The sequence below is a fragment of the Dendrobates tinctorius genome, unplaced genomic scaffold (genome assembly GCF_039654945.1).
Source record: "Dendrobates tinctorius isolate UK_male_01 unplaced genomic scaffold, ASM3965494v1 ptg000022l, whole genome shotgun sequence".
Taxonomy (NCBI): Eukaryota; Metazoa; Chordata; class Amphibia; order Anura; family Dendrobatidae; genus Dendrobates; species Dendrobates tinctorius.
The window spans coordinates 105,049,809-105,077,386 of record NW_027361690.1 but is presented as its reverse complement, the minus strand read 5'-3'; the positions used below and the strand labels follow the sequence as shown (position 1 = coordinate 105,077,386).

Here is a 27,578-nt window from a genome sequence, read left to right as displayed (position 1 = left end):
TGCCCTCAGAACAGTTACTGATTGGTGGTGGTGGTGGTGGTGATAGAAGATCACTCACACCACCATATTCAACGCACGAATGCTATACAATATTATTTTATAGGGCAGTGCTGATTTTCAATTTTTTTCACTGACCAAAGCCATCACAGCCACGTCAAGTATTAGAATAGCTGTGATAGACCGACTTATCACGTAACGCAGCCTGTATAAATGCTGGATTATGGGTGCCACCATCATTCTGTTGTGATTAGAGTAGGGACAGGATGCACCTGGAGTGAAGGAGAGTGTTAGTTGCTGTGTGTGTGCACTCTGCAAAAGAGCCTTTTTGTGTGCACTCTACACCTGTGTCTGTGGGAGTACTCTGCTTAAAATACATTTTTCTACTCTGCACCCGTGCAAGTGGGAGTACAGTGCGTAAAATCAATTTTTTCTACTCTGCACTCATACCTGTGCTAGTAGTGTGCCTTTAAAAGCCACTTTTTTACTCTGCACCCGTATCTGTGGGAGTAATGTGCCTAAATTTTTTTTCAATTCTGCACCCGTTTCTTTGACAGTAGTATGCCTTTAAACCACTTTTTTTTACTCTGCACTTGTGTCTTGGGAGTAGCTTGCCTTTAAGCCATTTTTACTCTGCACCCTTGGATGTGGGAATACTGTGTGCAAAAATATTTTTTCTATTCTGGACCCATGTCTGTGGGAATAGTGTGCCTTTAAGCAACTTTTATTTATCTGCATCCGTGTCTGTGGGAGTACTGTACTGTGCATAAAAACAAATTTTCCACTCTGCACACATATCTGTGGGAGTTATTTGCCTAAAATTAACTTTTTCTATTCTGTGGCAGTACTGAGTAACAAAAAAATTTCTACTCTGCACCCATGTCTGAGGGAGTACTGTTCGTAAAAACAAATTGTTCTACTCTGCATTCCTGTCTGTGGGGGTACTGTGCATAAAAACAATTTTTTCTACTCTGCACCTCTTTCTGTGGGAGGACTGTGCTTAAAAAACACTTAAACATGAGGAGAGCATCAAATAGGGGACATGGCCGTAGTGCTGCTGGTGTAGCATGCCGTAATACCACCTGATGCAGTGTGACCATAATACATCTTTTCCAGAGTTCAGAACTTAATCGCTTTTTTCCATACACTCATTGACAGATTTGTGCTTTTTATTGTGATCTGTAGACAGAAATTCCTAAAAGCAGGCAAAATTAACTCTTTTAATGACCGTTTGTAGTTTCACTGTACCATCCGTGTGTACGCGGTAACTGTGATAGAGGGCATCTTCCAAACCTTTTCAAATTCAATCCACTTTACAATCTTTTTAAATTCATCCCATTATTTTTCAAAGGCCAAGGCAAGTTCTTTTTGCAAACTTGTTCTGTTTCTTGTTGTCTCATATCTGTCATATCTGTATTATCTGCTGAAAATTATTGTTTATTCTGGTCACATACTGTACTTTTCTTACACAGACCAGAACCTGATAGTTTTCTTCCATACACTCATTTACAGATTTATGCTTTTTATGGTCATTTGTAGTAGACAGATTACTGAAAGCAGGCAAAATGAACTAATTTAATGACCATTTGCATTTTCTCTGTATCATCTGTGTGTACGTGGTAGTTGTAGGAGACTTTATTGTATGCTACTGAAGCTAGAATTATTGCAGCTGCTGGCACCAGACTTGCCCTCCAATAGATTTTGTTAAAAGATTTAAAGTACTCATTTCAATTACTGAACCTCCAAAGAGTCCTGTATGATCATTTTGTCTCACTACATCACAGGGAGTCGGTAATTTGCCCATCTGCTGCCTTCCTTAGATATGGCACCCGTTTCTCAGGTTCCCTTTTGGGAATCAAAGCCTGATTCGTCATTACCTGTGGTCACCATGTAAGGGAGCCCGTATGCCTGGGGCATTGTTGGAAGGGAAAGCAGCTCGCTGTGTTGGCAGATCATGAAGTGGTAGGCATCTGGAAAAAAAACCTTGCAAGGGGAGGAAACTGGTCTCCAAAGTTCACCATGGCCACCCTGCCTCTTCACCCACTGAACCCAAAACAATGCACAGGGTTGCTCAGGAAAGAGGCAAGGGTGTGGAGACCTATGCGGGGCCTCCATCAGGTTTACACCTGTCTCCGCAGTGGGGGTTTCTTGATACACAAGCAGACAGGCATAGGGATTAGGAAAAGGGTACTGGCTTTCAGGGTCCACTGCAACTCCGGCACAAACTGGATAATTGTAGTGGCAGCTGGGCATTAAGCCGAAAACATTTTAGCACATTTCCTACCACCACCAACGTTTGTGATGTGTTGTGCTGCTTCAAGTACTCCATGAACATGGCAAGCACTGATGACAACTTCATCAGTGTTACTATCCCACTTCTATGCTTTCTTGAAACAAAGCTTCAGGCGATGATGGATGAGGTGGTGGCACAGGAGGAAGAGGAGATGCAACAGGGACTATTCACACCGTTATCAGGCCAGTCATCCACACATGGCTCGGAGGATGAGTTCCTGTACCAACAGACAGGGGTCAGTTTTGAAGGATTAAGAGGAGGAGGAGGAAGAGGAGGAACCATGTTCAGAGCAGGGTGGCACTCAAAGTAGCGAACCGGCATCACCATGGCTGGGTTGATACAGAGGACCCAGACTATACATCTCCCACCGAGAACAGCTTGGCTTTGCCTCTTGGCAGCCTGGCACACATAAGCCAATACATGCTGCTGTGCCTACGCAATGACCACTGAGTTGCTCGGATTGTTAGTAGTGCAAGTCCCGAAGTGGCAGGTGTCAGGAAAAAACCCTTGCAAGGGGAGGGAACTGGCCTCCAAAATTCTCCACAGGTGCCCTGCCTCATCACCCACTGCACCCTAGACAATGCACAGGAATGCTCAGGAGAGGGACGAGGGTGTTGAGACCTATGCAAGTAAGTCTTAGACCTGTATCCGCCACAAGGGTTTCTTCACCCACATGCAGACAGACATTGGTGCCACGCTGCTCTCACCTTGAGGGTGGGACCCTGCACCCGACGTCACCACTTCCGCACGTGCACCTCTCGTACTTAGTTCCATGGCTGCACAACATTGCTAGTGCGCATGTGCGCTCTTCTCGGTTCAAGCTGCAGCCTTGCCCTCTCTATGGTCCTGGAGGACCCGACCCGGAAGTCCTAGCACTCTTGCCCTATGTCAGGCTACCTCTTCCTATGGCAGGTGCCTGATTATTGTTGTGCTTCCTGGCTTGGTCTGTTTGGTCCTTGCCTGGCTTTGCGCTATATTCGGGTCCTCTGCCTTGCGCTCTGTTCCTGTACTCTGCCTTATGCTCTGTTGCTTAACTCTGCCTTGTGCTACGTTCCTGAACTCTGCCTTGCTGTGCTTCCCAGCACATGCTCCATGCATACACTCTGCTCTGTGTTCTATCATGCTTCATTGCACACGCTCTGCCTCTGCTCTGTCATACTCCTTTGCACACGCTCCGCTCTGTGCCCTGTCGTACCTCTTAGCACATCTTCTGCCTAACCTTGCACTCAGGCATGCTCTCTGCGACGCTCTGTCTTACTCTACACTCAGACGTGCCCTTTTGCACGCGCCTTGCTTTGCTCGCACTCAGGTGTACATGTCTGTGCATGCTATACGTGCTCTCGTGTACCCGCCTTGCAGTATCCTGTATCTAGCACACTCCCGTGTACACGCCTTGTATTGTCCTGTACTCTCCGTGCTTCTGTACATTTGCCCTGTATTGTCCTAAACCCTGCGTGTCCCTGTGTCCACGCTTTGCACATTCCCTGTTGCTAGACACACTCACTCGTGTCTCCAGGGAGCCGGCCACCTGGTTCCAGCAGTCATGGTACCTCACCCCCTTGGACTTGCTCCTGACACTCCCTGTATAGGGGGTGGTCCTCACTACGTCAGCTCGCCATAGGTGGGTTGGTGCCACGCCTCAGAGGGTCCACTCCAGGAGTCGTCACAATTGGGAAAAGGGGACTGGCTCTCAGGGTCCTTTGCACCTCCGGCACAAACTGGGTAATTGTAGTGGCAGCTGAGCCTTAGGACGAAAGTGTTTTAGCACATTTCCTACCATCACCGAAGTGAGTGACGTGTTGTGCTGCTTTGAGTACTCCATGAACATGGCAAGCGCTGATGACAACATCATCATCAGTGTTACTATCCCACTTCTATGCTTTCTTGAAACAAAGCTTGAAGTGATGATGGATTAGGTGGTGGCACAGGAGGAAGAGGAGATGCAACAGGGTATATTCACACCATTATCAGGCCAGTCATCCACACATGGCTCAGAGGGTGAGTTCCTGTACCAACAGCCAGGGGTCAGATTTAGAGGAGAAACTGTATTCACAGCAGGGTGGCACTGAAAGCAGCTCACCGGTATCACTGTGGCGCCCCCAGGAGTATGGTTGCCACAGTGGCTTTGCCTTCCTCCATGGGAGGGTAATGCCAGACTTGGAGGAAATGATGGGTCTCTCTCGCAGTCAATCCATATATGCAACACAGTTCCACTCCAGGTCAGCAGGGGGAACCAGGATTCAGGGGAGGGGTGCCCTCTGAGGGCCAAGAGGAAGGAGTGGTCAGATAGTCTGCAGAGGGTGAAGTGTGCAGACGTGTGGAAAGAAGCTGGAGATTGAGCTAGGAAGAAGAGCTCCCTCAGCTGAGAGCGCACGAACTGGAGCCTGGTCTCCACGGCTGTACGAATACTAAAGGTACTACAGCAGATACCAGAGGAGTAGGAGGCTGTAAATGCCCTACTCCCATCTAAGACTTGAGGCACAACAGCAGCTTGGATAGAGAGCCAGGACTAGAGAGGAGTCCCCGAGAGAGGCTACAGCCGTCTGCCGTGCAAGTGAGGTTCTTGGGAACATCTGACAGGAGGAACTCTAGAGTAACTAAGTACTGGAGTGCTTCACACCACAAGGTGATAGGAAGGAGACTGCACAGCCCGTCTGTGAGAGAGAATACATGAGTTGCTTCCAGGCTAGCCTGCTCCAATACCATCTGTAATCAGGACCCTGGACTGCAGTTATCAAGTAAAGGTACAGAAATTGCACCCTGCTGTGTCTTGTCTGCTTCCTACCCTTACGGCACTGCTACATCACCGTGCCAAGCATCTGTACACTGCCCTGGGACACTAGCCCTGCCTGTGGAGGGCTATACTATCACTGCTGCACCATACCATCTGTCCCAGCGGAGCTGTCTGCAGCGTCGGCTTAACATCTCCCTTGCCGAACATCACAGGTGGCGTCACAAACTATTCAATTTCATTAACCACACACCACCATTGACATTGGGCACCCAGGGCCACGGACCGGGTCACAGCTGCCGTGATACTTTCCCCCTGACACCGGCCCGCTACCGAGTACCCCACTGTCCTGGGACTGGAGGGCGACCCATCACCATGGCTGGCGTAATACAGAGGAACCAGATTGTGCACCTCCCACCAAGGACAGCTTGTCATTGCCGCTGGACAGCCTGGCACACATGAGCCAATACATGCCGTTGTGCTTGCGCAATGATGACTGAGTTGCCTGGATTGTTACTAGTGTTGATTACTGGGTGACCAACCTGCATTATCCCCGCTACAAGGACAACATACCATCCTTTCTTCAGTCACTGGAGACGGATCTGAAAATGTGGTAATACAAGCTCACTCTGTTAGATGCACAACTTACTGTGTTCCCACCCAACAGTGGGGACTCAGTGGACGTTCAAGGCAGAGGCAAAGAGGAAGTCACCTACACAGCTTGGGCACCGGCACCACTTCAGAAGGGAAGGTTAGCATGGCTGAAAAATGGAAAACATTCTTCAGCATACCACAACATCCAGCACCACTGTGGCGCCCCTGAGGCTCAGTCACCACAGAGGTACTGCACCTTCTCTTAAGGTGTAGTGCCCCATCAACTAGCTAAGTTGGGAACTCCTTTCCACACTCCAACACCTGCACCCACACACAGGATAGTTCAGCAATGGACCAGATTGCAGCTCCATGCTTAGGGTAGCAGAGCACCTTTCATGGGTCCTTGCTTCGTAACACGAGATGTGCTGGGAGGTGGGTGGAGTTAGATATAAAAGAGTGGGGAAGTTTAGAATTACAGATCAGTTGAGATCAGATCAGTCTGGAGAGGAGGCTGAGAGCAGGCTGACAGGAGGTCAGCCTGAGGGGAGCTCAAGGTGGAGGAAGGCAGTCAGGAGTGGAAAGGAACAGAAGGAGAAAGACGTAGAACTGCAGTCTAAGCTTCCATAAGAGAGAGAAGGAACAGCGCGAAATGAAGGAGGAGGAGAACAGAGAGGAGTTGTGGATTGGAAGAGGAACCCTGCCTATAGGTTCTCAGCGCAAGTCCGGGGCCTGGTCCCCGAGGTTGTATGGACACTTATGGTTCTGCAGCAGACACCGGTGGAGTAGTTGGCTGTAAATGCACTACTCCCATCCAAGACTTGGGACACAACAGCAACTGAATAGAGAGCCAGGACTATGGAGAAAGGAGTCCCCGATAGAGTCTACAGCTGTCTGTCATACAAGTAGAGTTGTTAGGAACATCTGACAGGAGGAACTTCAGAGTACCACGGTTCTGGAGCTCTTCACACTAAAGGCGCAATAGAGGAGTCGTTCAGGAAAGGTGAAAGGTACATGTTGGCGGAGTGTTGGAGAGGAGAAGCCTGACTTGCCCGGGAGGTTGATTGAGTCTCTGCCCCGGAGGACACGGCACAGAGGCAGGCACCAGTGTGTACCACGAACTGTGAGTAAAGCTTTGGAACTGCAGCCCTTGTGTCTTCCATTCCTCTGTGCACTAAGACCGTCGGCACTGCTACATCTGGGTACCAACGTCCCTCACACAGCCTGCGCCTATACACTGCCCTGGGGTTACAGCATCACCTGTGGGGACCTACACCATCTATGCTGCGACACACCATCAGCCCCAGAGGATCTACACGCAGTGTGGGCTTAACATCTTGCTTGAAACACCACAGGTGGCGTCACAAACTATCACATAAACTATATTAGAAACCACCATTAATTTGGGCGCCCAGGGCCACAGACCGGGTCACCGCTGCTGTGACACATCCCACTGACACCGGCCCGGTACCGAGTACCCCACAGCCCTGGGATGGGGGCGACCCACCACCATCTAATGTAGTCCATATTAGCAGGAGTTAGCACTTGAACAACAGGGTGGAAGAGTACGTATTCACACTTCTCTGTTATGAATGGGTCACCGAGGAGAAAATAGCAAAACAAGCTAAGTCACAAAAAAACAGATAGGTTGGTAACTATGCAGATTGCAGATCCCTGATCCTACCACACAACTAGCAGCAGCCGTGGAGCGTACCTACGATGTTCCTAGATGCTTCGTCACAGCCGGAGGACTAAGTAAGCCTGAAGCATGAAAAGGGGAAAGCTAACTGACCCAGAGCAGACCCCAAAGGAATAGATAGCCCCCACACATGTATTGACGGTGAAACAAGATGAAGGCATAAACACAGGCAGGAAAATACGCTGAGCAAATGATGGGGTCCGAACTAACTAAAAAGGAAAGGAAAGGAAAGACACTGTCTGTAATCTGCAAAAAAAACCCTACAAAAATAAAGTCCAACACTTCTGATAGCAAAATTAACCCTGAAGTCACTAGACTTCTCCCACTATATCAGCACTCTGAAATATTCTGAGACAGAGCAAAAAGAGACCAAACTAGTATGGGACAAAAAGAAAATTGGCAAAATACTGATGAATAAGAGTGGAAATTCAGCACAGCCCCCAGGCGGGGCTGGCTGACCACACAAAAAACTGAATAGACCAACAAAATCAAGTGTGAACATTAGCAGAAAAACTTAGCTTTAGATGACTGGAACAGAGCTGAAAACCAAGAGATGACAAGCCAGAAGGAATCACCAGCAACTGAACAGGACGTCGGCTGTTTTAAATCCAATCTGAGACTCCTGAGGTCCAGTCGTCATCTACATTCTCAGGTGGCAGATCTCCACCGATCAAATCAGCCTCACTACCTCCTGTTACCACCAGTAAATAAATCTTGGCTTAAATTTAGAAGATGCAACCTTCATAGGAATATTCTTAGACGACAACCAAACCATATCACCCACTTTAAACCGGGGACCAATGGTCCTATGCCGGTTGGAAAATCGCTGGGCCTTTTCCTGAGAGAGTGACAACTTATCCACCACTTGGTCCCATATCAGGACGAAGATTCCACTTGCCCTGAAGAGAATCGAGGATGAAACCCAAAATTACAGAAAAAGGGTGACATCAAAGTGGCAGAACTAGCTCTATTGTTCAGTGCGAATTCGGCCAAGGGCAAAAATGAGACCCAATCATCCTGATCAGCAGATATAAAACATCTCAAATAAGACTCCAAGGTCTGGTTTGTTCTCTCAGTCTGTCCATTGGTCTGGGGATGAAATGCGGAGAAGGATAACTGAATTCCCAGATTGGAACAAAAGGCTTTCCAGAATCTGGAAACAAACTGGACTCCTCTGTCGGACACAATGTTCTCAGGAATCCCATGTAACCGAACCATCTGTTGTACAAACAAGGGCACCAACTCAGCGGAAGATGGCAACTTTGGGAGTGGTACAAGATGGACCATCTTCAAAAATCTATCACAAATCACCCAGATAACAGTCATTCTCTGAGAGACAGGAAGATCAGAATTAAAATCCATTGAGATATAGGTCCATGGCCTCTTGGGCACCGGCAAGGTCATCAGCAACCCACTAGAATGAGAACAGAGTTTAGACTGAGAACAAGTTCCACAGGACTGTACAAAATTCCTGACGTCACGAGATAAGGCAGGCCACCAAAAGGACCGACTCACCAAATCTCTGGTACCAAAAATACCTGGATGACCAGCCAATGCGGAGCAATGAATTTCAGACATCACTCTCTTTCTCCATTGGTCAGGAACATACAATTTTCCCATAGGGCAAGGCTCAGGTTTATCCTCCGGAAATTCCTCCAGGGCACGTCTCAAATTGGGCGAAATGGCAGAAAGAACTACCCCCTCACCTAGGATGGTAGTAGGCTCGGTCACACTAAGAGAATCGGCAAAGGAACTCCTAGAAAGGGTGTCTGCCTTAACATTCTTAGCGCCCGGAAGAAAAGAGACCACAAAATTAAAACGCGTGAAAAACAAGGCCCATCTAGCCTATCTAGGATTCAAGCGTTTGGCCGACTCCAGATAAATCAAATTCTTGTGATCGGTGAGGGCCACAACTTGATGTCTAGCTCCCTCCAACCAATGTCTCCACTCCTCAAATGCCCACTTCATGGCCAACAATTCCCGATTCCCTACGTCATAGCTGCGTTCAGATGGGGAGAACTTTCGAGAAAAGAAGGCACAGGGATTCATCATAGAAGTCACAGGGTCTTTTTGGGGCAAAACAGCTCCTGCACCGATCTCAGAAGCATCTACCTCCACCTGAAATGGAAGTGAAATAGAAAAAATAAAGATGCGCACTCGTGCTGTAGGAGGAGGTGCTGACTGAACGTGGATATACCATAGGTAAAAGTCAACGGGTAGACAGTCGCACTCAAAATTGAATGTCACTTGCATCAGAGTCATTAAAGGAATTATTATGATTTTTATTAATTTTTTTTCCATAAATCAAGAAAAGTGAAAAAAACACCGCAAACAGAGATCAGATTCCAAACATGAGTATTACACGGTTACGTTTCGACCTATACCTAGGTCTTGCATTCCTTCACTAAGTATCTCAACTCGATTCGATCGGAATTACAGTTTACCTTAAACTGGAATCCCTCCCAGATCTCCTTTCTTGACACCCTAGTAATGAAGACCAATACTGGTTTATTGTCCACAGATCTTTATGTCAAACCAACCGACTCTAACAACCTCCTCCATTACACGAGCTGCCATCCTATCTCCACTAAGAAAAGTCTGCCCCGCTCGCAGTTCACAAGAGTAACAAGGATTGTTACAGATCCTACCCTTGCCCCGACTCGTCTAAATGAAATGGCCAACAAGTTTACAGAAAGACAATACCCAAAAAAACTTCTTGAAAGCGAAGTACATCGAGCCTTGGAACCTCGTTCTTTACAACCATCTCAACCTCAAAGGGAAAGAGTTACCTTTGTACACACTCATCATCCGATTATGCCCAAAATCTACCACATCATCAGAAAACATTGGTCCATTCTACCTAAGTCTTACCCCAACATTGAGGCCTTCAATACACCAGCACTTATGTGCAAACGACGACCTAAAAATATTAAAGACGAGTTGGTCAGAGCTGACATTGGTAGCCTAACCAAATTACCTAGACAAACCTTCCTTGGGACTGAACGTAAAGGTACCTTTCCCTGTCTGGGTTGTGCCTGTTGTTCCAATGTCATCAAGGGGAGCCATGTGACACACCCACACACTGGCAAACGCCACAACATTAGGGGATTTTTTACATGTGATACTAACTATGTGGTTTACCTAATTAAATGCCCTTGTGGCCTACTTTACATAGGCAAAACTACCCAACACGTGCGCGACAGAATTGCCAGTCACAAATCTACCATTCGATGCAAGAAAACCTGGCTCCCTATACCACACCATTTAATTAACGCCAATCATTCAGTTTCCCAGCTTAGGTTTCAGGCGATAGAGAAGGTTGACCGACCACGCAGGGGCGGTAACCACATTAAGCTCCTTAAAACTAGGGAGTCTTTTTGGATTCATAGGCTACAGACTCTGGCCCCCAAGGGCCTTAATCGTGAGTTGGATCTACTTCTATGACTGTCTTCGGCCATGAGCATGTGATTTTATATCAATGATTTACTAATATTTCTCCTTTTTGATCTACAGGGTGGTGGAACTTGTGGCCCTCATCTCACCTCTTGAACATTCTTAATTTTTCAGATTCACTAATCCCCCTCCCCTTTTCCCTCCAGTGAGTATTTTTGACATATGTCAACCCAAAATAATTTTTTCTCCTTTTATTTTTATAACAAATTTCTTTGCTCATTTTTTTCATTTTTATTTTATCATTTTTTACTTTATTATTTTCCACTTTTGACCGTCTTTATTTATTATTTTTTCATTCTCTTTTCTTTTTTGTACCTTTTACCATTTTTATTAATTTTTATTATTCCTCTTTTTTCATTATTTTTTATTTTCTTAGTTTTATTTTTATTTTTGTATTTTTTCTTTTGCCCCCCTTTTTCATTTTATTTATTATATTTTATGTCATTATTTTTTATCTGACACTCCTCTTGTTTTCCTTATTCTTTCTATTTTTTCTCCTTTTTTTCATCATTGTTATTTTTGGTTATTTTTTATTTTTTGTCTCTACCCCCCACTGTTTCACTATTTTTCTATCCTTCCTTTTTTTCTCACATTTTTTCCTCAATCCATAACAATAATCCTTCCTCATCTTTATGCTCACTCTTTTACCCCCACCACTTTTGATCTAATCACCTGACACTATTCCTTTTTTTTTTTCTTGTTGTTTCCCTATAGCTTCATTCATTCTAACACACCGCTCTCCATACGTTCAATTTGGTTTCTTTCCCCTTTTATTCAGTACACTCCTTGTTTTCCTTCTTCTCTTCCCTATTTTTCTTCCCCTCCCTGTCCCTTTTCCCTTATCTCTGTTTCCTCATAGCCTCACACACTACACAGGCGCCATAGCGCGCATCTGTTTACATTTCTCCTGCTCAGTCACGCAGGCGCCCTGCCCCCTCCTGCTCTCTCCTCCTACAGCACTTGCTCCAAGTGCAATCACCTCCTCAGACGCTCCCAGCCTCTTACCGACATCATGACGTCATTTACTAGCTCTTGGACACCTGCGCCTGTAATCTCCCCTCCTCCCAGCCTCATAGTGACTCTCAACATATATAAACCGAGGCATTCTTGCCTCCACCCACAACACTGCAGATCCCTGCCGCTCTCTTGCCACAGGTCAGTACAGCAGCACCAACTGGCGCCTCGCTTACCCTCTGTTCCTTTTTTCTTATTATCTCTCCTTTTTTTTTTTTTTTTTTCCCCCACAGCCCTTACTTTGGGACTCTGAAAAATTGTCCTCTTTCCATATACCTTGACACTCCTATTGAGGTTAGTATCTCATGTTTGCTATACTTTCCTGAGCCAGCCGCTCTCTCCACCACCCAGCTTCGTTTTCCATTTATCCAAGCACAATATGATTAGTATTGTATTTTTGTTTGCCAATAGTCTGCAATATCTCCTATGACCATCTTCTTGTCTTACACTGCATTCCTGTTATTGTGCAGATCCATGTGTAGTCCTATGTGTGCATATATAGATGTTTATATATTTTGTATCTGTAGGGTTTTTCAGCATACACCCTTTTTAAATTAATTTTGTATATATTTATGTCCACTATGTCTCTAGCCTTTTGTACATTATCTTGATCACTTTGTTTGGTGGGTAAATAATTTTTCTTTGCATTTTTATCTTGCAGTATGGTTTGAGAAAGACCTAGGTATAGGTTGAAACGTAACCGTGTAATACTCATGTTTGGAATCTGATCTCTGTTTGCGGTGTTTTTTCACTTTTCTTGATTTATGGAAAAAAAAATTAATAAAAATCATAATAATTCCTTTAATGACTCTGATGCAAGTGACATTCAATTTTGAGTGTGACTGTCTACCCGCTGAAATGGAAGTGAGACATCAGGTTGCCGTAAAACTGGAGCTGAAGTAAATCTCTGCTTAAGCTCCTGAAATGCTGAGATAGCCTCAGGAGATCAATTCAGCACATCAGCTCCCTTCTTAGTCAGATCAGTCAGTGGTTTGACAATACCAGAAAAATTACCTATAAATGTACGATAGAAATTAGCAAAACCCAAAAACTTCTGGAGGGCCTTCAAAGAAGTAGGCTGAACCCAATCATAAATGGCCTGTACCTTGGCTGGGTCCATTTCAATAGTCGATGGAGATAAGATAAATCCCAAAAATGAAATCCTCTGTACACCAAAGAGGCATTTCGATCTCTTAACAAACAGGGAATTCTCCCTCAAAATCCGGAACACAGTCCGGACGTGTTCCACATGAGAATCCCAATCACTAGAAAAGATCAAAATATCATCCAGCTAGATGATCAAAAACTTATCCACAAAGTCACGGAATATATCATTCATAAAGGATTGGAAGACAGAAGGGGCATTAGTGAGCCCAAAAGGCATCACCAGGTACTCAAAATGTCCCTCCGGAGAATTAAACGCCGTCTTCCATTCATCCCCGTGCTTGATGCGAATAAGATTATACGCCCCCCTGAGGTCAAGCTTAGTAAACCAGCAGGCACTCTTAACTCTGGAGAATAAATCAGACATCAGAGGTAACGGGTACTGATATTTAACCTTCATCTTGTTAAGGGAACAATAATCAATACATCGTCTTAATGAACCATCTTTCTTGGCCACAAAAAAAACAGCACCTAAAGGTGACGAGGATGGTTTAATATGACCCTTCTAGAATGACTCCTTAATATAGGATTGCATAGCATCATGTTCGGGTACTGATAAGTTGAAAAGCCGACCCTTGGGAAATTTACACCCAGGCATCAACTCAATTGCACAGTCATAACTCCTATGAGGAGGCAAAGACGCAGACTTGCTCTCACTAAATACATCAGAAAAATTGGCTAGATAATCAGGAATATCATGAGACTGAGGAGAGGTGGAGAAAACAGGAGCGTCCCTAAGAACACACTGACAACCCCAACTCACCACAGACCCACATTTCCAATCCAAAACTGGATTATGAGTTTGCAACCAAGGAAAACCCAGAACAATGGTATCATGCAGATTATGCAGCATCAAAAATTTACAATTATCTTGGTGGTCTGGGTTAACTCGCATTGTCACCTGGGTCCAAAACTGAGGTTTATTCTCCATCAAAGGAGTAGCATCAATACCCCTCAAAGGAATAGGCGTCCGCAGAGGCGTCATGGAAAGACCACAACGTTTAGCAAAGTCCAAATCCATCAGATTCAACGCTGCTCCTGAATCCACAAAAGCCTTCGTGGAAAACGTGGATAAGGAGCAGATCAGAGTAATTGCCAAAAGAAACTTAGTTTGTATACTGCCCACAGCAAATGTGTGAGCAAAACTTTCCTCTCATTTTGGGCAGACAGAAATAGTATGAGAGACGTCTCCACAGAAAAAACACAGCTTATTACGCCTTCTAAACTCCTGAAGTTGCGCCCTAGACAAAACCCCATCAGATTCCATAGGTTCAGACGTTTGTTCAAAAGGTGGCAGTGCCTCCAATGTAGTTTTACGCTCACATAAACGCCGATCAACTTGAATGGCTATTGACATAGAATCATCCAGACCAGAGGGAACAGGAAATCCCACCATAACGTATTTTACGACCTCTGATAAACCCTTCCGAAAGAGAGCTGCCAATGCACTATCATTCCATGTAGTAAGGACCGCCCACTTTTGGAATTTTTGACAGTATAACTCTGCAGAATCCTGACCCTGGTTTAATGCCAACAGGGTTATTTCAGCTTGATCAACAGTATCAGGTTCATCATACAACAACCCCAAGGCTTGAAAAAATGCATCCACATTAGTCAGAATAGGTTTTTCAGGTGTCAGAGAAAAAGCCCAATCCTGGGGATCGCCGTGCAGCAAGGAGATGACAATTTTAACCTGATGCACAGAGCTCCCCGATGAGTTAGGCTTCAAGGCCAGAAAAAATTTACAATTATTCTTAAAATTCAGAAATTTAGACCAATCCCCAGAAAACACATCAGGAGTAGGGATCTTAGGTTCAGCAGCATGTGACTGAATGAGGCAGGTGGAAATTCCCTGTACTTCAGCAGCCAGCTGCTCCTCACGATCAGACAATTGCTTAATCTCCATTAGGAAAAAGAAAAAAAATCCTCCTACGGCCCTCAGAGAAAAAGAGGAAAAAATATAAAAAAAAAAAAATCTGACACTTTTTTTTGTAACAACTTTTTCCTGCTTTTGAGTACCCTAGAATCTGCGGTATGGCTGGTGATTCTGTTATAAATGGGTCACCGAGGAGAAAATAGCAAAACAAGCTAAGTCACAGAAAACCAGAGAGGTTGGTAACTATGCAGATTGCAGATCCCTGATCCTATCACACAACTAGCAGCAGCCATGGAGCGTACCTACGATGTTCCTAGACGCTTCGTCACAGCCGGAGGACTAAATAAGCCTGAAGCATGAAAAGGGGAAAGCTAACTGACCCAGAGCAGACCCCAAAGGAATAGTTAGCCCCCTCACATGTATTGACGGCGAAACAAGATGAAGGCACAAACACAGGCAGGAAAATAGGCTGATCAAATGATGGGGTCCGAACTAACTAGAAAGGAAAGGAAAGGAAAGACACTGTAATCTGCAAAAAAACCCTACAAAAATAAAGTCCAACACTTCTGATAGCAAAATTAACCCTGAAGTCACTAGACTTCTCCCACTATATCAGCACTCAATATTCTGAGACAGAGCAAAAAGAGACCAAACTAGTAAGGGACAAAAAGCAAATTGGCAAAATACTGATGAATAAGAGTGGAAATTCAGCACAGCCCCCAGCCGGGGCTGGCTGACCACACAAAAAACTGAATAGACCAACAAAATCAAGAGTAAACATTTGCAGAAAAACTTAGCTTTAGATGACTGGAACAGAGCTGAAAACCAAGAGCTGACAAGCCAAAAGGAATCACCAGCAACTGAATAGGGCGTCGGCTGTCTTAAATCCAATCTGAGACTCCTGAGATCCAATCGTCATCCTCATTCCCAGGTGGCAGATCTCCACCGATCAAATCAGCCTCACCACCTCCTGTTACCACCAGAGGGAGTCTGGAAGGAGAACTCACAACTGGTGAACCAGAGAATGAACTCACAACACGTCTCCATGTACTGAATGATGGCTCTGTCCAATTTAACTTCTGGGTCTCCAAATTTAACACATGAACTGAGTTTACCCTTTATGCCTTGGAGGTGCTGGCTTGCCCTGCGGCAAGTGTAGTGTTGAAAAGTGTGTTTAGCATGACAGGGCGTGTGATCACAGACAAGCTTATCAGCCTGTCCAGAGATAACGTGGGCAAACTCACATTCATTAAAATGAACCAGGTGTGGAACACACAGGACATGTTAGTACCTTTATCTGACTAGAGAAGTAGTCCAGCTGCAGCCATCCATTTTTATACTCCACTGCACAGCTTGTTCATTCTTTTTGCCATTCCCAATATTTTGAAACCTCCCCAAACTAAAAACAAAGACAATGCTGGCTACCTCCTCCTCCTCTTCCACCTGCACCGCTATGTCCACCTGCTCCTCAACCTCTTCCTCCACTTGGACCTCCGCCTCTTGGGTCAAGATTATTATTTTACTTTTTTTTATTCCATGTCATTTGAAGTCATTTCCCTATCCGCATTTGTTTGCAGGTCAATTCTCCCACTGTTACTCCCATTTTGCTTCCTTTTGCAGCCCCCTAGCTCCTATTATGACCATTTTACAGCCATTTTAAAACACTATTGACTTCTATTGGGCTCAGTCTTGGGTCAAGTTCGGGTTAAGTTCTGGTACTCTATCCGAACATTAGGCTGAAGATCGGTTGAACCCGATGAATCCGAACATCCACGGGTCCACAATCAACTACATCAGACGCTAACGTGGGAATGGGAAGGAATATGGCGCAGAATCATTATAAGGAAGGTCAGGCTGTCTTGTTGAGAATCATGGCTGCCTGCAGAGATGAACCATGGGAGTGATGCAAGGTTAGAAATACTGGTGTTTCTCTTGAATATTTAATTGACAGTTATGAATGCTATAGATGGTTTACGTAATATTACTAGAAAAATGGGTGCATCTTACAAAGCATTTCCAGCAAATACTTTGTAGTTTGTAGAGTCAGAGCCTTGAAATTGTAGCTCTCGAGCCTCATATGCCATGATGCTTCACTCAAGCATTCTGACTGATGGGAGACAATAGAAAACCTTAGTAAAGGTTGCCCACCCCTGGTCACCTGAAATGAGGCACAGATAATTTACCTTATGCTGAATGGAAGCTTGCCATAGTATTTACTAAAACATATTTTTTCCTTTAACCTCTTTCCAATATTGGACGTATCAGTATGTTCTATATTGCAGTGAGTTCCTGCAAATGGACATATCGGTGCGTCCTGGCAATCATACTGGCACAGGAGTGTTGCTTGTATGATCACCGGCAGCAGTTCGGCTTAATTGATTGCCGAGATCAAACTGTCAGTCAGGAGCAGCGCTCGCACCACCCCAGGGCAGTTTAAACCACTAAATGCTGCGATCAATAGCAATCGTAGCAATTGGAAGGCAAGGAGAGGGAAGGGCTCCTTCTCCCGTCCGATCGGCACCCCCACTACATCATTGTTATCGCCCGATCATTTCTCTGGCAGCCCGAGGTCAAATGCTGACCTCTGTTCGGCCAGCTACGGTCTAAAAGGTGATCTGTCAAAGCAGCACTGATAATGCATTGGAGTGCTGGTGCTTTGCAATGCATTATACCAGGAATCAGAGTAAAAATAGTTAAAGTCACATAGAGATGCAAAGTAAAAAAGTGAAAAAAAAGTTAAGAAATGAAAAAATATTTTTTTAAAAATCAGACAATAACAAACAGAAAATATGAAAAAATACTATACCAATAAATACGTATATTTATGTAAAAACAAAAATAAACAAAAAAAAGGTTAAAAATTTGGCATCGCCATGTCCAGAACGACCCAACCTTTAAAGCTATCACACTAGATGACCCCTCCAGAGAACACTGTAAAAAAATATAATGTGTAAAAATAAAACATTTTTTTCATCATATCACTAAACAAGAAGTGGAATAAAATACAATAAAAGATGAATGTAATTAAAATTGGTATAGTTGAAAATGCCATCTTGTCATGTAAAAACAAGCCACGATACAGAAATAAAAAAGTTCCAGTCCTCAAAATATAGTGATGCAAAAACAATTTTTTCTAAAAAATTAATTTTATTGTATGTAAGCGGCAAAACATGTAAAATTTTTTATAAAATGTGGTATCACTGTAATTGCACTGACCCAGAGCATAAGGCTGCCTTATTGTTTTTATCACACAAAGACCGATACTAAACCCCCCTCCAAAAAAAGCAATTCCTAAATTGCTGGTTTTTGTTCATTACACCTCTCAAGAATTGGAATAGAATGTGATCAAAAAGCCCAAAAATGGTAGCAATAAAAACCCATCACATGACTCTGTCTGCAAAAGTATAGAAAAATTATAGCTATCAAAATCTGGCAAAATGTTTTACTTTGTAAAAAAATAATTTTGTAGTATGTGACAGCAGTCAAACATAAAATAAGATATAAATCTGGTATCGCTGTAATTGCACAGACTTGAAGAATAAAGTCATCTAATCGCTTATACACCACGAGGAATGGTGTTAAAAGTAAATAAAACCAATTCTTCACCTGCTGTTGATTTTTTCGTTCTGTCTCACAAAGATCGCAGTAAGGCTCGGCACGCATTTATCCTGCACTCTACACTGAGTGCTTACATCGGGGTTTCCGTGTAAAACTCTGAAATACATGATTCCCTATAATGAGGCAGATGGGGACACTGTGGATGATGTCTGACCTGTGATCCGGCCCTGTCATTCTTTTTAAGCATGCACAAATGGTGCTCCTTTCTTCCAAGCCCTGACATGCATCCAAACAGTAGTTTTCTAAAAAAAAATTTAAAATATTGTTACTAGAGATGAGCAACTTTGCCTTTTTTCGGGTCGAGTCGGTTTTCATGAAACCCGACTTTTTCAAAAGTCGTGTCAACGAAATCGGCCGATTATCATGAAAAGTTGAAGGCCGACTGAAACACGAAACCCAATGCAAGTCGATGGGGAAGAAAAGTCGGCAGTGAGTGGAGGACAGGAAACACGCCTGCAGTGCCCATTTTAATGCCAAGAGCATCAATTCTTATTACTTAAGCTTGTCAACCTTAATTTACTTTATAATAATAGTTAGGCATTGAAAACTGGGGGTTATTTGGCTAAAGTTGTGGGGGGGTAGGGCTGGCTCCAGATTTTCGTGGGCCCAGGGCCAAAGAGTGTCAATGGGCTCCTTTAACACATGCCACAATTCATGATCCTCTGATACGGCAGAGAAATAGCAATATAGTTCAATGAAAAATACTTCACTTCTTACATATCATGACTGATATCCATTTTAAATTCTCCAATAGCTCCAAAAACGGATAGCATATTACTCCATACAGTATTATGGCCACCGCATAGTGCGCTATACAGAATAATGAGGCCCATATATTTCTCCATACAGAATCATTGGTCCCATATTATGTTCCATACAGTATATGATGAGCTCCACATAATGCTACAGTATATGTTGGTCCCCATGGATGAAGCTCCACTGTGTTATGGGCCCAAATAATGATCCATATATAATGGGTCCCATTTCTAATGCTCCAGTGCATAATGGGCCCTGTAAATGCTGCTCCAGTGTCTGATGTCCACCTTTGGAATGCTCCAGTGTATGGTGGGCCTCATATATCATTCTCCAGAGTATAGTGCTCCCCAAAAATAGCTGTCCCAACATTGAAAACAATTAAATAAGTCTCCTCGCTAGGGAATCCCTGTACTAGCCTGGACTCCTCATTGTCCACATCTTCCATCTCACTGCACTTGGACTGTTCAGGCAGAGGGCGTACAGACGTGATTCATCGCGCTCTCTGACCAGAATGTCACTGTCAGGAAACGCGGAAGATGTCACGGCGGTGGAGCAGGGAGAGGAAAGTATTTCAACTTTGCAAGTGCTGTGATCCTGAGCAAGCAGGGGTGGCCCAATCGTTGGCGACGGCACTGGAACAGGGCCCCTCATAGTACGCCGGTGTGTCTGACGGCGGGTGTGCACCCCCACCGTCAGAGACACTTGATTCTACTATGAGGGACCTTGTGCCAGTGCCGTTGCCAAACAGTGTGCCCACCCACTTGTCCAGGGCAATGGCACTCGCACGGGTGCGTGCGCCAGGTGGTGACCCCGGCCCTGTGGGGGGAGGCAGCCCAGTTAGGGAGGTGGAAAAATTTGCATATGTTGATGTTGGACATTCAGCAGCTGCAAATGGAGTAATTGGAGAAGTCCGCGGAAGAGGAGGACAAAAGCAAGCCATTTTTATGGCAACCTACGTATCAGCAGGGGAGGGTGGGACAAAATCCTTTGAAACCCATGCATGGTTCATTTTAATGAAGGTTAGATCATCAACATTTTGGATTGACAGACGGGTCCTTTTTTCTGTCAGGATTGATCCAGCAGCACTGAAGACTCGTTCAGATAACACACTAGCAGCAGGGCAAGCAAGCTCCTGTAAGGCATATTGTGCCAATTCAGGCCAGGTGTCAAGTTTACTGGCCCAATAGTCAAAGGGGAATGACCGGTGAGGGAGAGCATCAATATGGGAGGAGAAGTAGTTTGTTACCATAGTTGACAACTGCTTTCTCCTGTCACTTTCGATCGATGCAGTATTAACAGTCGTGTGAGCGGTACTTGTAAAGTTAGTCCACAACAGGGTCATGAAACCCCTGTGTCCAACGCCACTTCGGCTGTGTGCACCATGAACACTTCTTTCATGTTGCCCCCTATGGCTTGTTGGAAAAACATCACCGCAGCTGTGTGCTGGGAATGCCTCAAAAAAACGGTTTACCAGAGTTGCTTGTTTGTTAGCCAAAATTATCTCTAGGTTCTCCTGTGGCATGCTGTTTTGGAATTTGCCTTTATAGCGTGGATCCAGGATGCCGGCCAACCAGTAGTCATCATCGTTCATCATTTTGGCAATGCGGGGGTCCCTTTTTAGGATCTGCAAGGCATAATCAGACATGTGGGCCAATGTTCCAGGTGTCAATGATACACTGCAAGTGCTGGGTGGAGGAGCACTTTCTGGCAAATCCACATCCCTCCAGTCACGCACAAACCCTGTACCTGACCTTGCAACGCCAACATTTTTTCATGCCCCCTGAGAAGCATCCTCCTCCCCAAAATAATCATCCCCATCATCCTCCTCCTCCTCCTCTTCCTTTTCTTCCTCCACCTCGTCCATGAGACTTCCCTGACCAGAAAATGGCTGACTGTCATTTAGGCTTCCCTCCTCCTCTTCCTCCTCGGCTGCAGATGCCTGCTCCTTAATGTGCGTCAAAGTTTGCATGAGCAGACGCATAAGTGGGATGCTCATGCTTATGATGGTGTTGTCTGCACTTTCCAGCCATGTGCATTCCTCAAAACACTGAAGGACTTTACAGAGGTCTTTCAGCTTCGACCACAGCACAACAGACAGCTCCATTTCTGCCTGCAAACTGCCTGATCGTGTATCCTCCCACAAATGAATTACAGCCTGCCTCTGTTCGCACAGCCTCTGAACCATGTGCAGGGTGGAGTTCCACCTTGTTGCAACGTCGATAATTAGGCGGTGCTTGGGAAGGTGGAGCAATCACTGCAGCTTCTGCATATGACTGGAGTGTACGGGCGACCGGCGGATGTGCGAGCACAGCCTTCACACCTTATGGAGCAGGGCTTTTAACTCCAGATAATTAATGAGGAAGCACTGCACCACCAGGTTCAAGGTGTGAGCTAGGCAAGGTATGTGTCTGAGTTTTGAAAGGGCTATGGCTGCCACAAAATTCCGGCCATTATCACTAACTACCTTGCCTGCCGTAAGATGTAGACTGCCCAGCCATGACTCAGTTGGTCGCTGCAAGTAGTCGGCCAGTACCTCCGCGGTGTGTCTGTTGTCTCCCAAACACATCATCTTCAACACAGCCTGCTGACGCTTACCACTAGCTGTTCGATAGTGGGACACCTCGTGTGCAACACTGGCAGCTGCGGATGGAGTGCTCGTGCGACCGCCTTCTGTGAACGAGCTTTTGCTTCTGGAGGAGGAGGAGGGTCGAATGCCTACAGCCAACTGTTTCCTATACCGTGGGCTAGGCAGCACTGTCCCACCGCTGCTGTCCCCTGTGGACCCTGCATCCACCACATTACCCAGTGCGCAGTGATGGACACGTAACAGCCCTGGCCATGCCTTCTATACCATGCATCTGTTGTGAGGTGCACCTTTCCGCTCACTGATTGCTTGAGTGCATGGACAATGTGGTCTTTCACATGCACGTGGAGGGCTGGAATGGCTTTTCGCGAAAAGAAGTGCCGACCGGGTAGGTCATAGCGTGGTACTGCATAGGCCATGAGCTCGCGTAAAGCTTTGCTTTCAACCAATCGGTAGGGCATCATTTCTAATTAGATTAGTTTGGCAATGTGGGCATTCAAAACCAGTGTACACGGATGAGAGGATGAGTACTTTCTTGTCCTACTCAGAGTCTCTGGTAGGGTGAGCTGGACTTGAGAGCTGCATATGGTGGAACATGCGGTGGACATGGCGGACTGAGAGAGGGTTGGTGATGGTGTTGGTGGTGTTGATGATGGCCTAGATTCAGTCTTTCGTAGCAATAACATTGTGATTCCATGACTGCTTTGCCCTTGTGACGACATCTCGACATTTGCTGCTGGTGGTGTGCTAACCGGTGGGCTTACAGTGGGGGAAGTGATGTAGCGTTGCTGACTACCTTCATTCGGAGCAGGTGCACATGTGGTATGTGAGGTTTGGTAGTCCGTCCATTCTTGCAAGTGCATGGTGGTTAAATGTCTAAGTATGCAACTGGTATTCAAACTTCTTAGATTTTTCCCTCGGCTAAAGGTCTTTGCGCACTTCTTACAGATAACTTTTGCCTGATCATTAGGATTTTGTTCAAAAAAGTGCCACACTGCACTCTTCCTACTATGGAAGACATTTTGAGACCTTGCACGCTGTGCTAATTTGACCGTCTGGCCAAGCTGTCCTGCAGCTCTTTTGTTTTTTGTAACACTCTTTTGGACTGCTACGATCCTGCCAGATAACAGCTGTTGCGATGTCGTTGCCTGCTGCAGATCCTCCTCCTCCTCTTCTGAGCTATTGGCAGCGACACCCTCTTCCCCCAATGGATGCCAATCTGGGTCAACAATTGGGTCATCTATCACCTCCTCTTCAATTTCATGTGTACCTTCCTCTGTGTCACCGTGTAAGGTGGTACAGTATGCGGGATGGGGCACCTGAGTTTCATCTGGGTCAGATTCTGGCTCAGTACACTACGAGGACAATGTAGTGCTCTGAGTGAATGTACCAGCAGAAAAATCTAGCAGTGGCTGTGCATCAGTGCACTCCATGTCAGATTCATCTTGGACTGGGGAATTCACGATTTGACTTGCTAACACAGGCATGGCATGTGCAAAGAGCTCCATGGAGCAATCGGTAGTGTGGCCTGCCACATCCTTCTCTTTTGGTAGGGGTGAAGGACACAAGGAAAGGTGTTGTTCCTGACCAGGAGCCTCCAATGACGACTCAGTGCTTTTATTTTTAGAAACTTCAGAAGAGGAGGAAAGAGAGCTGGAGGCTGTGTCAGCAATGTAAGCCAAAACTTGTTCCTGAAGCTCCGGCTTTAAAAGTGGTTTACCTACTCCCAGAAAAGAGAGCCTTCGAGGCCTTGTGGAGCCAGACAATGACGCAGGCTCAACACCTCCTGCCTTAGGTGCTATTGTGCTTTTTCCACTACCAACAGATGCAACACCACCACAACCACCATCGGGACCAGCTGGCAACCCCCGCCCACTTCCATGGCGTCTTCCACCATACTTGCTCATTTTTGTGAAAATGTACCCAAAATGCCATCAGCTATATGGTACTGTAAAACAAGTTAGAAGGTGTATCTACTATTGGTGAGAATTTGAATCTCACTATAAATTTGAGGACGCAGAACTATTGTCTCTGGCCCAGTCGAGATTACACCTCAATGTAACAGACTGAAATTGGATGGTGTATGACAAGGTGTAGGGTGTCTATAGGATTGGTGAGAATTTGAATCTCACTATAGATTTGAGGATGCAGAACTATTGTCTCTGATCCAGTAGAGATTACACCTCAATGTAACAGGCTGAAATTGGATGGTGTATGACAAGGTGTAGGGTGTCTATAGGATTGGTGAGAATTTGAATCTCACTATAGATTTGAGGATACAGAACTATTGTCTCTGATCCAGTAGAGATTACACCTCAATGTAACAGGCTGAAATTGGATGGTGTATGACAAGGTGTAGGGTGTCTATTGGATTTGTGAGAATTTGGATCTCACTATAGATTTGAGGACGCAGAACTATTGTCTCAGGCCCAGGGGAAATTACACCTCAATGTAACAGGCTGAAATTGAATGGTGTATGACAAGGTGGAGGGTGTCTATAGGATTGGTGAGATTTTGGATCTCACTAGAGATTTGAGGACGCTGACAATGATGCTCTCAGTCCAAGTATGGACGCAGGCAGCCTAATAAGCAGGACTCCTGCACAGTGCACACACAAAAGGGTGGAAAAATGAACGCTTGGTAACTGTGCAGAAAAGAGGAAGAAAAGTATTTTTGCTTTTAAAAAAGCAGTTTGCACAGCAGTGTGCAAACAGCAATGCAGCTATCAGGGAGCCTTATAAGGCAGCCTAATAACCAACAGAGCTGATTGCTCAAAAATAGAGCCTCCCCTGTCAGTGCACACAAACTGTTGTGTTGTAAGTGGAAATCGCTAACAGCAGAAGCAGTTTTTTGATTCTTCTTCCCTGCCTAATGCTCTCCCTACAGAATCATCATCATCATCAGCAGCTCTCCCTATGCTAAGATTGGCATAAGTAAGATGGCTGTCGGTGTTCACACCCTTTTATAGCCCCTGTGACGCCACACAAAGCCAGCCAATCACTTGCATGCCCTTCTTAAAGATGGTGGTGACCGATGCCTATGTCATCGCGTTGCCCACAGTGTGTGTCCTCCATCATTGGCTGAAAAAGGGCACTGGAAGCATCTTTTGAAACGTGACTTTGGCACTCAGGTCGCCGACCTCGTGGCCGACCTCACGCTATGGTCGGGTTTCGTTTCATGAAATCCAACTTCAGCGAAAGTCGGCAACTTTTGAATATGACCAACCCGTTTCGCTCAACTCTAATTGTTACTTTTGGGCATTTTCTGTCAAATGGTCCTCTCAAAGTCACTTCAAATGTGATGTTGTCTCTAAATAATTTGTTTTGTAAATTTTGTTGTAAGAATGAAAAATTGCTGATTAACTTTTAACCATTCTAAATTCCTAACAAACAAACAATTATGTTTAAAAAATTATGCCAAATGCTAATGTAAAGTAGATATGAGGTAAATGTTATTTATTTTATATTTTGTGTGGTATAACTATTTGGTTTAAGGGTATAAAATGCAAAGTTTGAAAATTGTGATTTTTTTCTTTTGCCAAATTTTTTATATTTTCATAACTAGAAGCAAATCATGTAGACCAAAATTTACTCCTAACTTGAAGTACAATATGTCATAAAAAAAGTCTCAGAATCGCTCGCAGCAGCTCATTCACAAGTGGTTCTCAGCCTGGATGGATGCATCTTGGCACCGTCCTGGTTGGAAACTATTTTTCCCCCAGACATGGATTACAGCATGGGACAGAACGACGGACAGGTATGGTATATTGTTGTATATTGCTGTTTTATTATTTTAGTTTTATTACAGGAGATCAAGGGCTTCTGTAGAGTTAGGCAAGGTGTCTGTTATCTTAGAATGTGACTGTGGGGTTTAGTAATGGGGGTGTCTTATTGATGCCTCTCCTTTACTAACCTCGGGGCTTGATGTCACCTGAAAATACAAAGGTGACATCAACCCCCTCAACTACCACCCCACTTGCTACTGCTACATGGCAAGTGGGAAGAGCCAGGCAAAGCAGCAAAAGCAGAATTGGCACATCTAATAGATGTGCCTTTTCTGGACAGTGCGGGCTGCTATTTTTAGGCTGGGGGGGCAATATCCATGGTCCCTTACCAGCCTGAGAATCAAGCCCTCAGCTGTCTGCTTTAGCAAGGCTGGTATTCTCAGGCTATTCTGGTATTCTCAAATGCCGTTTCTTTAATTATTTAATTACATAAACAGCGTTGGGACCCCTCTATTCTTGATAACTAGCCTTGCTGAACCTGACAGCAGAGGGTTGCAGCCCCAAGCTGTGAGTTTTGCCTGGCTGGATGGCAAAAATACAGGGGAACCCATGCCTTTTTTATTATTTATTTACAGTGCAGGAGCAGCTGATTAATACTCCCATCCGCCGCTCCTGCTCTCACTGTTATTAGCGGCTGCAGGTATCGGATGATGGGAGCAGTATTCTCATCAGCTGACACCAGTAACTGGAAATAAACTTTATACCTCGGATCACAGCTGAGTGCTCATGCTGACAGCGTGGGAACCGCAGCTCTCTCACCGATGGGGATGATTACACCGCCGATCAGAAGCGATGTTTGCCGCACTGTCATGCATATGTCAGCACAACAAACACCCGGTGTTCCGGCAGCAGAGCCTGAACAGTAACATGGACTTCCTGGTGAAGTTCATGGTCGGTGTCTGCGCCTGAAGAGTAGGTATTCGGTACGGACACCAAACTTTACTGTTCAGGTTCCCCCATCTCTAGTCAAGACTGATAGAATAGAATTAACAGCAGGGCACATAGCAGATGTACAGACATGCTACAAGTACCTCAACATCCCACAGGGATATGGCAACCATGATGAGTAGGCAAGGAAGGCAGCAACATCCAAATACCATCAAAGGTTAAGAGAGATCCTGAAGAGCCAGCTCAATGGGAAGAATAAATTCCATGCCATCAATACATATGCCCTACCAGTTATCAGATCCCCTGCTGGCATAATGTGCTGACCAAAAGAAGAGATGGAACCTGCAGATGTGAAGACACGAAAGCTCCTCACAATGCATGGAGGTCTCCATCCGAAGTGTAACACCCACAGATTGTATACCAACAGAATGGAGGGTGGTTGAGGCCTGATAAGCATCCAAGCCACCATCATGGATGAAACAAGGAGTATCCAGGAATACATCAGAAAAATGTCACCAAAAGATGAGATGCTGAGAGAATGCCTAAGGCAGCAACAACGGCAGATCTGGAAGGAGTAACATGAGCACGAAGCGCCATGGCAAGACAAGCCGCTGCATTGGATGTACCATCATCAGATAATGGAGGTGGCTAACATGGAGAAATCCTACCATTGGCTGGAGAAAGCTGACTTGGAGACAGCACAGAGGCACTATTCATAGCGGCACAAGAGCAAGCACTAAGTACCAGATCCATAGAAGCAGGAATCTAGCACGCAAGACAAGACCCAAGGTGCAGACTATGCAAAGAAATCTCAGAAGCAGTCCAACACATAGTGGCAGGATGCAAATTGCGATCAGGGACAGCGTATACTGAACGGCACAACCAAGTAGCAGGAATTGTGTACAGGAACATCTGCACAGCATATCAGCTAAGTCCCCCTAAGTCCAGGTGGGAGACCCCAGAGAAAGTGATGGACAATGAAAGGGCTAAAATCTGGTGGAACTTCAAGATCCAGACGGATAAGCAGATGTTGGCTAACCAACCAGACATTGTGATAGTAGACAAGAATCAGAAGACAGCAATGATAATGGATGTGGCAGTGCCAAGTGACAGCAACATCAGAAAGAAGG

At 45.2% G+C, this 27,578-nt stretch overlaps 1 long non-coding RNA gene across 1 annotated transcript; it reads left to right on the top strand.

Annotated features, from left to right (window-relative positions):
• Window positions 1–11,482: 11,482 nt before the first annotated feature.
• Window positions 11,483–12,583, top strand: LOC141083994 (uncharacterized). The gene is made up of 3 exons (XR_012230896.1): window positions 11,483–11,919; window positions 12,012–12,072; window positions 12,440–12,583. It is a non-coding gene; the product is annotated as an uncharacterized lncRNA (long non-coding RNA).
• Window positions 12,584–27,578: the final 14,995 nt, after the last annotated feature.